Source organism: Talpa occidentalis, unplaced genomic scaffold, assembly GCF_014898055.3.
Source record: "Talpa occidentalis isolate TD23 unplaced genomic scaffold, MPIMG_talOcc4v2.1 talOcc4.9, whole genome shotgun sequence".
In the NCBI taxonomy this organism is placed as follows: Eukaryota; Metazoa; Chordata; class Mammalia; order Eulipotyphla; family Talpidae; genus Talpa; species Talpa occidentalis.
The window spans coordinates 33438312-33452961 of record NW_023605305.1 but is presented as its reverse complement, the minus strand read 5'-3'; the positions used below and the strand labels follow the sequence as shown (position 1 = coordinate 33452961).

General features: G+C 48.4%; 1 long non-coding RNA gene across 1 annotated transcript; it reads left to right on the top strand.

The window, feature by feature from the left end:
• The first annotated feature begins 6392 nt into the window (after positions 1-6392).
• On the top strand, positions 6393-14340 carry LOC119235785 (uncharacterized). The gene is made up of 3 exons (XR_005122916.1): positions 6393-6501; positions 11424-11684; positions 13915-14340. It is a non-coding gene; the product is annotated as an uncharacterized LOC119235785 (long non-coding RNA).
• The last annotated feature ends 310 nt before the right edge of the window (positions 14341-14650 follow it).

Here is a 14650-nt window from a genome sequence, read left to right as displayed (position 1 = left end):
CACAGTGTTCATGTGAGAGTGTGTGTGCGTGTATGTGTGTGCGTGCATGTGTGTGTGTTTGTGTGTGTGTGATGGTGTTTGGAAGAGGGTCCTTGGGAGCTGGTCCTTGGGAGCTCTATAAGGTCACCCTCATATAGCATCATCTCACTTAACTTCATTATTATGCCTGCAAAGACCCTCTTTCCAAATAAGGTCAAAATCACAGGGAGTTGGAACTTGAACATACCTTTTTGGGGGACCAAATTCAACCCACAACAGACCCCTTCTCCATAGGCTCCTGTCCTCCTGCCCTTAGAGCTATTGTTATTTTGCTTCATGGTTCAAAAAGGTTGCTAACCGGCTGCCTTTGTTTGATATTTAAATGACTAACATCTTTCTGTTTCCTGGCCCCTTTCCTCTCCCTCTTTGTCTATTTTCTTTTGTCTTTTTCTTTGTTTTTGTGTCTCTGCCCTGCCTCTCTCCTCTCTCCCTGCTCTCTTGGTCCCCACCCCTTTTCTTGCTTAGGTACTGCCCAAAGGACACCATTTCTTCTCAGATGGGATGACCGGAAGAATGTTGTTATAAATATCCCAACTCTCTCTTTGAATTGGGAGAGCACACGAAGGCTTTCTTCCCTAGTTTGTCATGAATTAGGTCTGATTTTTTTCAAGCATTTTATGATAATTATTTGATTTTTTTTTTTACCCTTTGAGGTCTCTGGAATTAATAACTTTTTTAAAAGGAAGCCCCAACTGGGAGGGGCCCCCTCCTTCAGCATGAACCTGCTCCCTACCCAGTGGGGGAGACATTCGCTGGTCCATGGCTGATGGCGGCCCACCCTGGGGTGCCTGTGGGGCTGGTGCTGGGACACAGGCACATACACTCATGGCGTTTCCTACATTTTCATTGCTGGCGCCTTAAAGCTTCCACTAGATTTCCTCTAGGCTGCTCCTTGTGAGCAGGTTGGTCTATTTGGGTCCAAATCTTGGTCTATCGCCCTCACTAAGGAATAAAAATGCTTAAATCCTAAGTGAACCATTAGCAACTTGGACAGAACAGCCTACTGTCCTATTTGGCCAGGACCAAATAGGACTTATCACAGACATTTAAGGAAAGTGCCAAGAAAGAAACTTTGACAACTTCCCCACCATAAATGTATCTCAAAATCATTATTCTGGGGCCTCCTTGGTGGCTCAAGGGGTTGGGACACAATCTATGAGGCTCTCCGCAGCCACTGCAGCACAAGTTCGATCCCCAGCTGGGAAGCTACCAACATGGCACAGCAGACCTCTCCTGTCTCACCCGCTGCTCCCCTCAGCAATGTATTTCAGTCATTCTGCCTGTTCTGCTCCCCACTCTGTCTCTGGTGAATCCTCTCACCCCCCTGTATCTCTGGCCTGTACCCCAGTTCTTGTATGCATAAATAAATAAATCTTTTTTTAAAAGAGTAAAAAAAATCATTATTCTGAGTGAAAAAAAGCATACAAAACAAAAGTATGTATGTACAGTGACAGAAAGCAGACTGGTTGTTTGGAAGCCGGTGAGCAGGAGGAAGCGATTTCTAAGGGGCGCGGGGAAACTTTTTGAGGGTGATAGATAAATTCTCTCTTGGTGGCGAGATGGTTTCACAGATGGCGCGCATATGTCAAAACCTCGAGTGGCACACAGAAGAGATCAAAGAAGACCCCACGTTTAACAAATCTGTTAATGTTGTTGAGTACTCAAGAGGGCAAGACATTACACGGGAAGGCACATGGCAAAACAGGGAGATACCCTGGTCGCCCGGCATTCATCCCTCACAAGTTCATTCCAGGACGGTGGGCTCTGGATTCCAACGTTCCCCAGCACTCTCGCCCTGTCTCTGCCTGCGGATGTAACTGGGTGACTTGTGTTTGGGTTGTGAGTTTGTTTTCTGCAAAAAATGAGAGCAGTAACTGTGAAATGAAGATAGTAACACCCATGACTAGGACCATTGTGAGGGAGAGAGGTAACAAGTGGGGGAGCTCGTGAGGAAGTGGAGCCGCCACAGACGGTAGCAATGGGGAGAGGATGATTCCTTACACCATGTCTGAGCAACTTCTGCTCACCAGGTGTAACCCGGCAGCCGGGCCCTGTGTGAAAACCCCCGGTCTTTGCAAGTGTCTCCTTCTCAAGTCTGTGTGCAGGGAACACAGCTCAGTCCTCAGCACAGGCTGAGGACTTTTCAGGTCTCTTTTATCATGAGAGACTTTTCAGGTCTCTTTTATCATGAGTCTAGGCCAAGATCCATCCTCACCACCTTCCCAGGAACTGTTTTGGGGCTTCCCAAGGGAAGGATACTTCTCACACAAGCAAACACATTTTAATAGTTGAAAATCTTTTTGAACATACATTTTGAAAGCAGGGAGTGAGTAACAATGAACACAGTATAATAAAAATATATTTGAAAGGAAGTTCAGCATGCATTTGAAAAGAAAGGAGGTCACTTTATTGATCCACAACAAAAAAAAGGCACAACACTGAGGATATGAAACATTAAGGATATGGTTTTTTAGTTGAGTTTTTAGCCTTTAGAATAGATGTCAGGCTTCTTTTCATGTTGGAGGGCCAGTTACATCATCGTTGCCTGCAGCTCCTGGTTGAGGCAGAGACTGGCAATGCAGAGTGCGGAGGCAAGCTCCCAGCTGCCCTGGGGCTGTGGCAGGGAGAGGTATAGCGAGGATCCTGGGCCTCCTGTCCCACCTTGGATCTAATCAGATTACAAACTGGGGCTTGAACTCAGATCTTCCGGGTGCTAGCTTTGCCCACAACTCTCGAAGAGTGGTCAGAGTCTCCTCTTACTCAGGTCCCAAGAACTGAGACCCAGAGAGACACAGGCTCTTGTAAAGGCACAGCTGCCAGAGTCAGAGCTTCATGCCTCTCAGATCCTTTTCCTTTATCTCATCCTCATGCACCTGCTCCTGCAGGACTGGGAAGTAGACGAAGGAGCTCTCTCTCCATGGCCACCCACACCAGGCCTCGTGTCTGGACAAGCAGGGGTCCTCAGGTACAAACACCACAGTGGTCAGCAGAGGAGAGTGTCGGGAAGCCCCAAGAGTGGGGCTGTTACCCAGGAAGAGGGGAGAGAAAGACAGAGGAGCCAGGCTAGGAAGGGGCAGGGGTAGCCTCCTCAACCGGGGACTGGATTAAACTAACTGTGGTTTATTCTTAGTACGGAATATGACCCAGCAATGTCCAATGACCTACGGAGACATGCAACGACACGGATGATCTCGAAACACTGCAGAATGAAGGCAGCCAGTCTCAGGATACATGCTGTATGAGTCTATTTCTGTGAGATTCTGGCAAAGACAAAGCTACAATGCCAGAGAGAGAGAGAGAAAGACCATTGGCCAGGGTTGGGGGTTGGGTGGGGGGATCTACTAAAGAGGGTGCTAGGGGAATTTTGGGGAATGATGAAAATGTCTACATTTTTACTGTCAAATCTTGTCCAACTGTGTTAAATAGGTAAATTATATATGTGAGTGTATTTCCATACAACACACTAGAGACCGCTGACAACCAACCAGTAAAGGAAGGAAGGGGAGCAGCCCCGGCTGTGGATGGGCCACAGTCTCCCCTTCTCCGTTATGGGGAGGTGTCTTTCTGGGGAGGCAGCCTGTGGGAAGCCCTCACCAGGCCCAGTGCCCACTTGTATGTGAATGAATGAATCCTCCGGGAGGGACCGCAGCTCCCCTAGGCAAGGTGATGGCAGTCCCCAGCCTCTGCCCAGCAGGCTGCCCGACAGATGCTGGGAAGTAGACGAAGGAGCTCTCTCCCCATGGCCACCCACACCAGGCCTCGTGTCTGGACAAGCAGGGGTCCTCATGTGCAGACACCACAGTGGTCAGCAGAGGAGAGTGTTGGGAAGCCCCAAGAGTGGGGCTGCTCCTTCCTGGGCCGCTTTCTTCACCACCAGCCCTGACTGAGCCCCTCCTGGGGGCCAGGCCCTGTGCAGGTGCTGGAGACAGGACTCTCCCCTGAAGGGGCTCCCATTCTGGTGCTGGTGCAGAACCAGCTGCAGACCATTATGACAGAGACAGAGGGAATCCCTGACTGTAGAACCCTGAGGGGTCTCCTGGTGGGAGGTCAGAGAGGTTTTCTGGCAGAGGTGGTGTTTGGGCTAAGCTGGGCCAGGGATGAGAAAGGGTGAGCTGGCAAGAGGCCAGGAGTACATCATGAAACAGGGGAGGCATGAGAGAGCTTGGCATTAAGGAAGGAGGTTGGGGAAGGGATAGTGATTGGTTCTCACAGGAGAATCACTTATGTGGTGGCTTATAATGGTCCTTAGGTCTTGAAGGTTCCAGAGCTTTTTGGGCTTTGGACTTTGCAGAGGTTCCCGTTCTTGGGCCTGGACACATCTAGACCTGAGTAGCAGACCAGTACTGTGAGGCTTGCCCTATGATCCTCTGTCCACACAGTGGAGGCCTGAGCTCGGCTGGACGTCATTCAAGGCTATGGCCAGCAGGGGGCACCCCAAGACTGATGACAACTTGGCCACAAAGCACACCTAGGAACTGTGATGTAAACACAGCAAACCAGGGTCCCTGCTCTTCCTCTCCCACAAAGTCCAGAGAGTCAGGTATCTTCAAGAAACCATATGCATCTGACCTAGTCCTTTGAAATGAAAGGTCCTTGCAAAGCTCCCACCAGGGGTAACTTTTTCCAAGATAGTCATTCCTATTTATCAAAGAAGGCAGAAACAGATCATCTTAGGGTGAGGGGTGGGGGTGTTGGTTACAAGAGATTCCTGGGGATCCCCTAGTAGAGTCATTTCTTGGAGCCCACTCTACTGTTTCTTCATTAAATCCAACACAGAAGATCAGGATGGCAGGAAGGGTGTCAGTCTTGGGACCCTACTCCCATGACACCCATACTGGGCAGGTTTAGCTCTGACCTAAAGCCAAGTGTTTGGGCCAGTCCATTCTGAAATCAGTTCCACAGTAAGCTCAGACTACCCTGGAGTGGCAGAGGATACAGTGGGGCTGAAGGGAGGTCTTCCCTAGTTATTTTAGGACAAGGGGAGGAAGCTTTGCTCAAGAGTGTGTGATGCATTGTGCAGGAAAGCATCATAGAATGCTCAGCACTGTAATTAAATACATACAACAAGTCAATCGCACACCTACGTAAAGACGTGTGTGATGCTGATTGCATGGCATGATAACTGGGAAGAAATAGAAAATGCATTGTGTAAATGACTATAATTAATGCTGGTTTCGCTTAGCAAAACTTTTTACAGCTTCTTGTTGGTTAGTGCTTTCCTGTCTAAAGTGGGGTTGGTGGTTTCTCCTGACACCAATTTCAGGTCCATCCGACCCACCTTGACAGAGACATTGATTTTCTTGGAGGAACCTTCCTTCTCCTACTTGCTGTCTATGTGTATTAAATGGTGCCAACCCCACTGCTAATTTCAAGCATAAGCACTTGACCCAGACATGCCCCAAGGACTAGTTTAAGAATGGACTTGCGGGCCTCCCCGGTGGCGCAGCGGTTGAGCGCTGAGTTGCGAAGCTGCCTGCGGCCTCTGCGGCGCCCGTTCGATCCCCGGCTGCTCCCCGGCCACTGGAGGAGGGTCCCACATGGGGCGCAGACCTCTCCTGCCGCCCGCTGCTCCCCTCAGCAATGTACTTCGGTCCTTCTGCCTGCTCTGCTCCCCGCTCTGGCTCTGGTGAATTCTCTCACCCTCCCGCACTTCTGACTGTACCCAGTGCATGTATAAACAAAAGAAGAAAGAAAAGAAAGAAAGAAAGAAAGAAAGAAAGAAAGAAAGAAAGAAAGAAAGAAAGAAAGAAAGAAAGAAAGAAAGAAAGAAAGAAAGAAAGAAAGAAAGAAAGAAAGAAAGAAAGAAAGAAAGAAAGAAAGAAAGAAAGAAAGAAAGAAAGAAAGCATGCCTCTATATATAAAAAAAAAAAAAAAAAAAAGAATGGACTTGCAACCCAGTCAGTCAGTGAAAGCCTGGGATTCTGGTTAGATCTGCATGGAAGAAAGAAATCTCTCTTTCTGTCCATCCCAATGTGGAGAAAGTGATAGGGGGGGTGTGTGGAAATAAAAATGGACATACCAGATGCAGAGAAACCAAGTCCTATTGACATTATTTGAGCTCCTAGATCCAGCCGTGCCTAAAGTCATCAGAACTCTTTAATTATGTGAGTCAATAAATTCAATTTTTTGCTTAAGCCAATTTGAGTTAGGCTTGTGTTACTTGCAACTAACAAGTAAGGGAAGTTTAAAGCTAAAGGAAGATAGGTATGGAATGAGAGGGAACCAGTCAGATATGAGGGCCCGAACTTGCACAGGTACTAGGGTAAGGGAGAGAAGTGGACAGATTCAAGAACTTACCAGGCATCATCAATGGGACCCTGATGATGTAACTGGATTTATTAGGAGAGGGAAGACAGAGTTCCAGACACTGGAACTCTGGGGTCAGGCTCAAAGCTATTCACCAACGTAGAGAATATAAGGAGGAGAAAGGACTAGAAAGACACCTGCTTCTACTTTGTGAAGGTTTGGTTTGGTCTGGTTTGGTTTGGTTTGGTTTGGGTGCAGACACCATAGTGGTCAGCAGAGGAGAGCGTCTGGAAGCCCCAAGAGTGGAGCTGTTACCCAGGGAGAGTGGAGAGAAAGACAGAGGAGCCAGGGCCAGGCACCGGGGGTAGGAGGTACCAACAATAAGGGAGGATGAAATACTGGAAACAGAGAAGAAAAAGGTTTGGAGGTGACAATCTTAGAGAGCCCCTGGGGGTCATTGCCAGTCACCTCAGTAACCTGGCTGCCACCTGCCTGTCTAAGAGTATCCTCAGTACCAGCCTATGTCTGGCATGTGAGGGGAGCTCAGCAGCCATTGTTGGATGAATAAGCAAATGAACAAGTTAAAAGCAGAAGGGCTGGTGGACAAAAGACACGGTCCAATCTTACACACACACACACAAATTGGACTGGGACGTCAGCACACAAGGTTGGCTTGTTCCTTGGGATAGGCACTTTTGTCTGGCACCTCTGGGAGGGCCTCCAGTTCCAGGGCCAGAGTCCTCCCCCACTCCCCTTCTCTCCCGTATGCTGTCTCAAGTCACAGCCAGGAAGGAGCTGGCAGGGAAACAGGCCACTCGCTTTCATTTTCTTTTCCAAAGTCTGATCCTCCCTTAACATAGGTGCCCTGCCCCCCGCTCCTGGCACCTGGCCCCCCGCTCCTCTGTCCTGCTCTCCCCTCTCCCTGGGTACCATCACTTCCAGGTTTTCAGACACTTGTCTCTGCTCACCGCTGTGGTGCCTGTTCAGAACACATGGCCAGCAGCCCCCTGGACAAGGGCCTGATGCCCGCGGGCACCCAAATACACCTTTGCAAGTGGAACTCAGGTTTTTCTGAGTCCCTTCTTCTCCCTGCAATCTCTGCCTTGGTGAATAGCATGACCCTGGCCCTGCCTCACCCATACTCCTCTCTCTCCCTCTCCCCCCACCCACAGTCACCAAATCCAGTTACTTATCCAACCCCTTCATGCTGCCATTAAGTGCTTCTCAAACCTGCCTACTTCACTCTTCCTAGTTCCTGTCCAAACTCAAGCCTTTGAATCTGGTTGTTTCATGCTCATTTTTTTTCTCTTAAAGATTTATTGATTGATTGATTGATTGATTGATTGATTGATTTATACATACAAGCACTGGGTACAGTCAGAATTCTGAGAGAATTCACCAGAGCAGAGCAGGCAGAAGGACCGAAGTACACTGCTGAGGGGAGCAGCGGGCGGCAGGAGAGGTCTGCGCGCCATGTGGGACCCTCCTCCGGTGGCCGGGGAGCAGCCAGGGATAGAACCGGTGCTGCAGAGGCTGTGGGCAGCTTCGCAACCCAGCGCTCAACCGCTGCGCCACCGGGGAGGCCCCTCATGCTCATTTTTTTTACCCATTCTCTTTTGATCCCCAAACCCCCTAACACAGCACAGGTGAGAGAGTTGGGGGCCATCACACCTCCACTCCCACCCTGGCCCTGGTCCTTCCCTCCCCCAGCCCCCAGGGTCTGCTACTCTCATTCACCAAAGTCACCTTTGCTATTTCCTGTCTGTGCCATACCTGCCTGGAATCCAGTCTGGTCCTTCCCAGGGGTTAAATGAATTCCTGAGCACAGTAGGTGGTGGGCATTTGGGGTACCAGGATGGAAGCTATAGATGGAGAAGAGGAGCAGACAGTACTCTTCCAACAGCTCTCCTTGGGGGGTGGAAAATCATACTGATCACTGACCACTGCCTGGAGTCTGTTACTACATTTAAACTATCAATTTCCAATGGACCGTATGTTGCAATACTATTGATTCTTGCATCCTGCAACTTTGTTGAACTTCCTTATTATTTCTAGTAGCTTTTTTGTAGGAGGTATAAGATTTTCTACATAAATGATCAAGTCTTCTGTGAATAAAGAGATTTTATTTCTTCCTTTCCAATCTATAACCATTTTATTTCTTTTTCTTGCTTCATTGCACTGGCTAAACCCAACAGCATAATGTTGAACTGAAGTGCCAGAGAAGACATCCTGATCCTGGAAAGCATTTAATTTTCTTAGAAAGCATTCAGTCTTTTACCACAATGTATAGTTTTAGCTGAAGGATTTCTGTAAATACCTTTCATCAGGTTGAGAAATTTCCTTCTATCTTTAGTTTGCTGAGAACAATTTTTATCTTGAAGAGAGACTAAATTTGGTTGAACATTTTTTTCTTTTATAAAGATCATTGTGTCCTGGGGGCGGGGGATGGGAAAGATCATTGTGTCCTTCTTTCTTCTTTGGTCTGTCACATAGTGGACTGATTGCTTTACGAATATCTACTCTTACGATCCTAGAAGAAACTCCACCTAGTGTGTTATCCTTTTTGTAAATTGTTTTCCATTTGGTAAAACTGTGTTAACAACTTTGCATTGATGGCTGGTTGAAACACAAATATTTCCTACCTTTGGGGCTTCTGATGTTACGTTCTTTGTTCCTTTTTAGTGGCTCCTTCTCTAGCCTGGAGTCGTCTCCTCAGTTCTTAGCACAAGGAAAGCAGGTCTCTAGAACCTTCTCTCTGGGCAGCCTCCTTTTCCATGGTGCTCTGCCTTGTGAGCTCTGGTTGTCTGGGTTCCCTGGACTTTTACTCTGTCTCCTCAGCTCAGGGGGCACAGGCTCCATCTGGGTTCCTCCCCTACCCCACATCCTGAAAACTACTCCAGGCAGCACACTGGGGCAAGTCAAGTTTCATTCCTTGATTTGAGAAGGAATCTCCCCTCTCAGGAGTTACCGTCCTGTGCTCTTCAGTGTCTAAGACCATTGTTGCCTAGTGTTTTACCTGTTTTAGGTGGGCGGATAAGTCTGCTCCCTGCTACCCCATTTTGGTGGAAGCAAAGTTCCAGTCTTTCTTTAAGGTGAGAAATGTTAGTTTTTAATCAGGATCATCTGTTTTTTTTCCCACTCAAAGTATTAACACAAGCATTTTCATGGGACTTTATATTTTTTTGCAGATATTGCTGTCAGGGATGTGAAATATTCTGATAAGGTCATGGATGAGCTTTACTGACCCTGTCCCTAAGTCTGGAGAGTCCCCATGCCAGCCAAGTGAAAGGAGATGTGTTGCTCCCACACGTAGGGCTCTGCCTTCCCTCCTCAGGTTTTGCCCATCGCTCTCATATACTTCTCCAACAGAAGACATTTTGTACCACAAACTTCAATGAGGTGGTGATTAAAGACTGCAGAAGAAGCATTTTTCAATTTAAACCTATTTTTTTTCTTGAATGGAGCAGGTGTCTGAAAGTCACGGTTACAGGAATGAAAGGATCACATAATTCACAATCTTCCTGCAATTAAACTCATCCATTCTCTGAATGGGGTTCTGTGCCCAAAATAATAAGTGCGGCTCCCACTTGGGGACCCCCCACTGTCTGTGAACCAGGTACCCTCTTGGATACCAGAACTGGGGTGAGCTTTGCTCCAGAGACTCGTGAGCCCCAAGAAATCCTCTCTCTGAAGCCCCAAGAAGACCAAAGTCTGGTGTTAGCAGAATCCCTGCTCTCACTGAGCTTCCTTTCATCTAGTACTGGCAGAGGCCTAGAGGTAAAGTCAACATGCTAGGAGGGTATTAACCAAATAAACTCTGCATCACCACAACACCGTTCCCACCAGTTGTTAAGACACCATGCTTAATCCTCACAAAAGCCTTTTGAGGACAAATTGGGAAATTATAGCTCAGAGAGATCAATTAACTAACCCAAGGTCACACATTGAGTTGGTGATGTTATTACAACTCTAACCCAACAGTCTAACTTTAAAATCACTTATTATGATTTGTTTATTTAATGGAAGGCCCCTCCCCACACCCTACCCTACCCTTGAGAAGTACTATGTCCCAAGGTAAACTGTTGTTCTAGAAACTGTCTGCCCAATGGCCTGAGCACACCTAAATAGAGCCAAGAGCCACACTGAGGTCACACTTCCACCCTGGAGGGAGCCCATCAGGCTTCTGCCCAGTTGTGTGTCTCCAGTGCCCCGTGCCACATCCTGTTCCCAAGCTCTAGAGTCCTTCTCCTGCCTTAAACTCTGGAAAAAATTAGAAAATTCTTTAGTGAAACTGGTCATTGACTTTCCCAGTGTGGCACGCTACAATATTCTCTTTTGGAATTCTTTGCATCTTACTCTTCCAACTTTACTGATGAGGATTTGAACTGAGGTCCTCAAAGGATGCTGTCATGCTATGCTGAAATATGACCCACCAGTGGCAAAATCCTTCATCATTCATCTAGAGCCTTCTTGTCCCTTATCTCATTTGTGAATCTACAAGTACTTATTGAGCAAGCAGAAACCAGAGGCTCTCTGTCCCTTCAGGGAGGGTGCCCAGGATCAGAGATAACGGATATTACACTCTTAATCTGAGGCAGCCCTGACCACACAAATTGATTCTGAAACTTCCTCTGAACCATTCTGTGGATTAATTATGTCATGTACTCGTCAGGGTCTTTGGCTAAGGACAACAAAAACAGACTTCAGCAACTCGAGCAGAAAAGGGACTTGTTAAAGGATATTGATTGGAGTCAAAGGGTGGGGGGGCAAGCCACGGCAGACCCACGCACAACCATGCTTGCGACCTGCCTGCTCAGGGTGTTCTGACTGGGTGTCCGGGGAGGACTCACCTCCATCGGCAGGACCGTTGTCATCGCCATCACAAACCACAGCTACAACCAACCTCCACTGAGCCCTCAGTAGGTCTGGGGATGTGCCCAACACTTTAGTTGTATTAACTCCTAGGTGAGTAAACCGACCCATGAAAGGTGAAGCAAGTTGCCCAAGATTAATCATTAGCAGGTGGAAGGGCCAGGATCCCACCTGGGTGGCTTGTTCCAGGACCCACACTCTTCACCACCATGGTTACTTCCGCCCCACCATCTCTGATGACCCCTTCTGCTTTGTGTCCCCTTCAGGATCTAAGGCCCCAGCAAAGTTCTAAACCCGTGCCCTCAGGGAGAGGAGAGGACACCATCTGTTCTGCTTCCATTTCCAAAGTGGGAGGTGTGGTCCTGCTTCTTACTATCTGGAGACTCTGTTCCATTTGGAAGGAGGGTCGGTCACCCTCAAATGGCAACAGTCCCTACAAACGTGAGATGACTCCTGCTAAAGGTTATCTGTCATGTCAGCCTTGAAGACCTGAGACCCCAGCCTGAAATTTGGACTTCGGGCTGCTAGTAAGTAGAGTGGTTTCTGTGATCCAGGGGAGAATGGGTTAGGCAGCAGGAACTGGTGGTCCTTCTTGTGGACAGCTAGGCTGGGGTCTCCCAGTTGCTCGGGGGGCCATTTCCATTTGGGTGGGGAAGCCATGTTTCCCAGGACGATGTTGGCATCCTTGGCCTCTTTTCCCCTGAGAGACGGTGGCGGCTGCCTCCTCAACCCTGGAGGCACATCTCAAGGAGAGCAGAGCTGCTATCTTTGTTTGGTATTTTTCAATGTCAGCAGCAGAGAAGCAAAATCAGCCCAAAGGACTGTTTAATTGCAATATGAAAAAAAATCATGCTTTTTCAAGGGAAAAAAGGAGGGTTCTCCACCCCTTGGGTTTCTAGCATGATACCATATCTGCTGATTCTGTCTCATTCAAATCCAAACAAGCACATTCATCATCACAAAAAAATGCCATTCAAGCGAACACACTTCACAGGGCTGCACTTTGCCTCAAATGTTCCTAAGCCCAATTAAGCCTGGTGCCAGCTACTGAACCCCAGCAGAGTGGGTGTAGATAGGGGACACACCCACGGTGGCCTTGAAAATGCGTCTGGCTTCCCTAGTAGACCTCAGGGCAGGAGAGACGGATGCCTGGACGGCTGAGTCAAGAGTCCTGGACCAGCTGTGAGCTCAGACCCAGGGGCTGTCCCTGCCCCTGTCCGGGGCTCAGCCCCCTCTCTGTACAGTCGGACAGGCTGGGTGGTGGAGGGCGAGTGTGGGAAACCTCGTCCTGCTCTCCTCTCCCTCCCCCACACTGACATCTCTGATTACTCAAGACTTTACTTAGATTTGGCCTTAGAATCTTTGCAACACAGAACCGCAGGTAATTGTCCTTTGGGATGAAGTGTGTTGCCACTCCCCGAGCTGTAAGAGTTGTCTGGGCCCCTTCCAGGTCGCACACTTGAACTCAGAGTAATCACAGCCATAGACCCTAGCAAGGTGCTTCCCCGCCGGCCAGTCTGCACTCTGAGTGCTCAGGCTCCATAACACTTACTTGACCCACTCAACCACCTCACGGGTCTTACTAAAGACCCGGGTTATGGAGGACGCACAGGCTGGTGAGTAACTTGCCAAGGTCTCACGGCTGGCACGTAGAGGCAGGATTCAGATGCAGGTCATCGGGTTCCTAACTCTGAGCTCTGAACCCCCCCAAACAAAGTAGGTCAGTCAATAAAGAGTCAGTCTCTGGAAAGATAGGGACGACCCCTGAGCCATCTTTATGTCCTCAGCACCCTGCATACTTGTTGAATAAGCAAATGAATGAACGAATCATGTGAAAACCAGCAAAAGGCGGAAAGAACACAATAGCAACGATGATGGTAATGGCTGCCATCATCAATTACTTATAGTATTACTTAAGCCATGTGTGACGCCCACCCCTCCCCTGTTTCAACTTGGAAGGAGCTCAATGAATATTTGTTGAAAAATGAGGATTTTATACCCCTTTGAGGTTAAGACCCATGTGGCCTCATTTTATTGAGGGGAGAATGTTCCTGAGTTCTCTGTTAGCAGCGGCAGAGCTGAGCTCTGTGCACGGGTCTGGCTAAACCATGTTCCTTCTGGGCTCTACCTAATGCCAGAGGAGGACCCAGGGAGCAGGGAGCGGGAGAATATAGAGGGGACTGTTAATCCCGCTCAGGCACCCCTCCCTCAAGCTGCTGAGAGGAGAAAGCTAGGAGGCCGGCCCCTGGCAGCCTCCCGGCTTCCATCTGTGTCCAGCGCCTTCTCTGCCTGGCTGCTCAGCGAGCAGGGGGCTGGCCTAGGGGAGGCTCGCAGAGCCCTGGGCAACTGCCTGCCCCCCAGCTCCTCTCCTGCCTCCTTGATAAGAATCAGCTCCCAGGAAGGCAATGCCCAGACCTACAGGAGGCAGAGGCTTTAAAATCCCTTTGACTGTGACTCACAGAAATTTGTCTTACACTCTGAAATAACAGTTGCACGAAACAATATTTACCCTTTCTAATTATGAAGTATTGTGATAACTTTCTATTCCACTCTCTCCAAAGAGAAAGCTAGTGGTGACGCACCCCATTGATTTCATGGTCCATTAGTAGGTTGTATGATTTGAGAAGCATCACTCTAAGGTCACGCATTAGTAATAGCCACTATTAGCCGAACACTCACAGCCAACTGTGCAGCTAGGAACCCATTTGAGTGGTGCAACGGCCCTATCAGGTAGGTCATTACCATCCCTTTTTGCAGACGAGGCAACTGAGAACCCCAGAGCTTGAGCGACTGAGCAGTGTGTCCCTGATGTTCCGGGCAGCTCCTGCTGCAGAACAAGCAACCTGAACTCTCAGTGGTGCAAAGCAGTGAGCATTTATTTCTCACTCCCAGGTTTGTGGGTTGGCGCTGGTACCCCACGCGTCCCGGGACCAGCAGACCAGCTGGGACACATACTTTCCCAAGCAGTGGCTGGAGCATGTAAGTCCCACTGCAAAGCTCATTTCAAGCCCCTGCTTGCATCACATCTGTCAACTCCCACGTTATAGGACGCACTGTTGCACTTTCAATTAAGGCTTTGGGTTCTTCAGAAGAAGAGAAAAGAGACAGATCTATGCTTGTTGGCACTGCAGTCCATTCAGACTGCTTTATGGGTGTGCAGTCAAATAAAAACAGCATTTTAAAAACCACCCATTTATGTAGTCTATGGCAAGGCTTATAATTCTTTGTTTCTGGTGAATTTATTCCTTTAGGGAGGAAGCATAGGAGGGAGAGCAGGAGGGAGAGAGAACTCAGAGAATAGACATGTGGACAAATGCCTTCCCATCTCTGAGCTGAAACATCTTCACCTTTAAAATGATGACACAGATGAATACATTTTAACAGGCAGTTGAATGACAAAATTGGGTTATGGTATAGCATTTGGAGTAGTGTCTCATTTTTGCAGCTCTGTATTCATGTTTAATATATATGCACGTGCATGTGTGTTTAGATA